The sequence below is a fragment of the Pocillopora verrucosa genome, chromosome 1 (genome assembly GCF_036669915.1).
Source record: "Pocillopora verrucosa isolate sample1 chromosome 1, ASM3666991v2, whole genome shotgun sequence".
In the NCBI taxonomy this organism is placed as follows: domain Eukaryota; kingdom Metazoa; phylum Cnidaria; class Anthozoa; order Scleractinia; family Pocilloporidae; genus Pocillopora; species Pocillopora verrucosa.
Window position 1 is genome coordinate 33529594 of NC_089312.1, and position 4736 is coordinate 33534329.

Genomic DNA, 4736 nt, shown 5'->3' on the forward strand with positions numbered 1-4736 from the left:
GCATTCATTAATAGTAAGCGAGTTCTTTTTGACGTTAAGATATACGATAGTTTGTAATTATTATTAATTTCTAGTAAAATCCAGAGTAATAATTACCATGGCCGTTGTTATTATTGTTATTAACATTATCATAAGTTTAGAAACTAACCCGTAGTTAATAATGATAATAAGTCCGAGTGGAGTCCAGTTCGGTCTGTAATGATACGAGTGATTTAAAAATCGGACGGCTACGAAGCGGGAGTCCGATTTGTCTATCACGAAACTCCCCGGATGGTTGGGTAAGTGGTTGTCGCTGAAGTTATTGTAATCAATTCTGCGTTTGGTGGATTTAGCTGAGTCGGATGGTAGGATTGGCTGCTTTAACTGTTCGATTACAGGTCTCCAGTTACATCCAACTTTCCGATTATACATCAACGGAAAAATTTGTGAAATATAAAGCGCCTAATCCATCAATCACATTCAAAAGAAATTGTAATTTTTATGATTATTAAGTAAACGTGTCACATGATACACGGCTCGTTGAGAGTTTCATCTTAAATTATATCATTAGAAGAAATTAATTTCTTCTGCTCGATTGTACCAAGGAAGAGCATCAATTTAAGTGTTTCCGTGTTTGTTTAATTTTTCTGTTTAATCATTGACTTTGATTGCAAAGCGTGCCTACCCTAGAGGTTATTGTGTATATACCAGCAACGGATATGTCCCTGGCTAATCCAAAGTCTCCAACTTTAGCCACCACGTTGGCATCGACTAAAAATATTCCTCGTTGCTAGGTCGCAAAGGAAAAACTGTAAGAGAAGACAATGTATATTTTTTTTGCTTAGAGGCGCTCACTAATTGAGTGGCCTATACGAAAGTGCGAAGGATCCTCAATGTGTCCTGAAGCCAATTTACAAGCTGGGATTGTCCGCATTTATACATATTTTTCTTAACAGAGGCTCACCAATGATTGGGTGGCCTATAACAAAATGCAAAAGATCCTGAATGTATCCTTAAGGAACTTTACAACCTCGAACTGCCCGCGTTATATTTAGTGCAGCAAGAGATCATAACCTGTTTGTAACCTCTTGAGAGTTGTCATCTCTAATGGAAGGTTGGCAAATTTGCCTTTACATTTATTTCTACACATTGCTAGCGGATCTTACCTTTTACTGAGAGTTGAGCGAACACATAAGAGTTGACAAGAGAACGAAACTGGACATTATCAGCACCTTGAGTTGATCAAAGGGTGATTCGTTGGTATTTTAGGTTTAGTCGGCGGCCAAAAGTAAAGGAAAAAATTCCATATGAACTTCCCTGAACTTAGCTCAGCGGAAAATGTTCTTATCTTTCTTTAATCATAAGTTCAGTACCTGCACTATTCTAACTGACCTTACAGACGGCTGAAAATTACCTTGTTACTGTCAATCACCCAGTAAACATGCATATTTCTAAGACGTTCCATCGTCGAAAACTGACTTACCTCCTTCTATCCTTGTGCCAATCAAAGTGACAATATTAGGATGTTTTCCAGCTTGCTTTAAGGTCCTTATCTCATTAAGCAAGGTTTCTTTGGCAATGGCACTAGGGTCTACAATGACAGAGAAAATAGAAGGGAATAACTTCTTAAATTGCTTCATTTTACATAGGTCGCTTATCGTATCAAAATTATGTATGGAAAAAAGTGGCTTGATTGAGGCTGCAGAAAGCGTTCAGAGGAGACAGTAGTAGACTTTATGGGTGTTTACCACCAAAAGAAAAATCAGTTTAGAGGTATACCGCTCAGGAAAGGCTTTACTTAGGAATTAGCAAGAAGCCATTTCGATTTCGTGTACCTACCTTATAGCTTCTTTACAGCTACATCTGTCATGTTTCCGTCTTTCCCACCATAGCGCCAGACAAGATAAATTGCGTGAGACTTACGTATACCCATTTATGACCATATTCTCGTGCTCAGAGGGAAGTACGTCAGGCATATGAATAAAGGAGGTGACTTTCTAAAGAAACTGAGAGTGGTGCTGCGGTGGTGGGAGGGTATAACAGGGTAATTAAGTATTATCAACTAATTTGATAACGTAAATTCCAAATGTTTTGAAAATAGTTACCGATAGCCTCTGTTAACAGGAGACTGCACAACTCTATAACCATGAGAAGGTAATAATTAACACACCTGATGTCACTAGAGCTGGCTGTTGGTTCTCAAGTTCCTTAAATGGCATTGCCCAATCCTCCTAATTTTTCTGCAATGTATCCTTCAAGTGACCTATCTTAACATTTAGGTCTCTGACTTTTCCCTTCTCTTTAACTTTGTCCTCTCTTTCTTCAAACTTTCAAGCTCAGCACAGCTAGAATAAGGTGCTGTCTCCGAAGTGACATCCTCCACATCAGGTACCTGATAAGAATGACAATAACAGATAGAAGAGATGTTAATGCCAAAAATAACACGGGTTTATCTTCTAAGATCTATATTAAAAAGACACCTTTTTGAGAGTATTAGTCTCCATCAGATCCCTCTGACAGCTTTCATCTGTTAAACTTTTCAAGGTAGGTCCATGTATCTGCTCACCAGTAACATTCTGCAAACAAAAATTTGTTTTATTTCGTTAAAGAGGACATTGTTTTTGAGCAAGCATAAAGCTGAAATTATTCAGCCAGTAGGTAAGAAATCTACTTGTTAGGGAAGTATGAATGTTATCAGAGGCAGAATATGTAAGCTTGATAGCAGGATACAAATTTTTTTTTTCAAAGGAAAAGCTTCGGCTGGTAACATCTATACTGTAAATACCATGTTTGGTGTACTAGTCACCATAGGCAAGAAACTCTTTGAAGCATCTGAAGCAGCTACCCGGGAATTTGAGTCATTCTGCAAGCCAAAATGCTTTCTCAGTATTTTTCAATATAATTTTCATCTCTAAACACAAGGAAAACTTACAATGTCACCACCAACAGCAGATGCGAAGGGCCAGCCATCGGAGGAGTGTAACTGTGCATGAAATTCTAAAGAGACAGATGTAGTTAAGGAATAGTTTGCACGTACTTGTATATAAAATACAAATATTATTCAGTGACATGAATTCAAAATGATTCTCGCTAGATCTAGAGCCTTACTTGGAGTCTGCAATCGTCCTCATCTATGATACTTACAGAAGCATATTTCAAATGATCTCCCAGTTCTGCTTTATCAACAGACAATGTCTTGGTCCCAATGAAGGAAAGTAAGTCGCTGACCTCCTAAATAAGAAAGTGTCGTAAATTTTGAAATATAACTATATAAATGGTGAAGTATACTTGCAAACAAGAAGCACGTGTCTACTTACCCTCTTACGTTTTCGCTCAGATCTCGAAGAAGGAGGCTCCTGGGCGGTTTTTTGCAGCCAAATAGTTGATACAGAGCCTGAACGAGGCGTACGTCGAGAACCCTCTACATAATGGCCCCTTTTGAAGCAATCTTTGTCGAAATGTTCAGAGTAAACCATGAATCGTCCCAGAGGACTGAAATTGGCTCGATGCGTTCTCACGAATCTTACCCATTTGTCGCGGTCACTCTTGTTTTTAGGACTAGCGTGCACTAAAAAAATCCAACTTCTTGATCAGGAGTATTGCTGCATCCTTCGACGACACACCGCCAGCCAACCATTTCCCTCAGGATTCCGCCTGAATTGCAAGTTTGTAGGGTTTTTAATTGCAAGCGGCTCTATTGAAATTAGCCAAAGTGTGTATTTCGAGTCGAGAATTTGACGTCATTTCCGCTTACTCGATTCCAAGCCCCTTCCTAAGCGGTTGGAACATGCTTCATTAATGACTAGCGTGACGTGCTTCATTAATGACTAGCGTGCACTAAAAAAATCCAACTTCTTGATCAGGAGTATTGCTGCATCCTTCGACGACACACCGCCAGCCAACCATTTCCCTCAGGATTCCGCCTGAATTGCAAGTTTGTAGGGTTTTTAATTGCAAGCGGCTCTATTGAAATTAGCCAAAGTGTGTATTTCGAGTCGAGAATTTGACGTCATTTCCGCTTACTCGATTCCAAGCCCCTTCCTAAGCGGTTGGAACGTGCTTCATTAATGACGGACAGCAAAAGATCAAAAAATACGCTCCGAAAAACCGACTTCCTGTGCTCTGATTTAAAAACGGTTTGGACTGGTGAGTCAGCCCAATACGAGATTTCAAAAATAGCAATTTCATTAAACTTTTATAATCATAATGGCACTTTAAGAGTTTAAAGCTGACGTTTCGAGCGTTAGCCCGTAATTAGAGCGATTGGAGGAATTGTGGGTTGTGGGTGTGCGTTTATATTCAGAAAATGGAGCTGTGCTATTGGTGGGAACATGGTGACGAGAAGAATAAATTAGTGGAATGAAAAGTGCTCGTTGATACCCTGGGGATTAAGAGTGCCGATTAGAAGGATAAATTTCTGTTGTAGAGTTTTGCGGCTTTCCAAACTGCATAGATGCAGGTAAAAGCTGCGAACTGCCTTATGCTACTTAGAATGGTTAGGGAGACAGAAGCGTCTAGCGATTGGTTTGGATGCGTCCTTGTCATTTCTTTCTGTGTCCGGAAGGTGTTCTCGATATCCGGGTCGGCTAGTCGTCCACCTGTTTCACCGATATATTCTTTCTAGTACAACTACTACAAACAAACTAATGCTGTGGTCATGGGTACTAAAATGAGACCCAGCCACGCCAATCTTTTCGTAAGTTTTATCGAACACCAATTTTTTTGTCAATAAAACGGCCAGTCCCTTTTCACGGTTT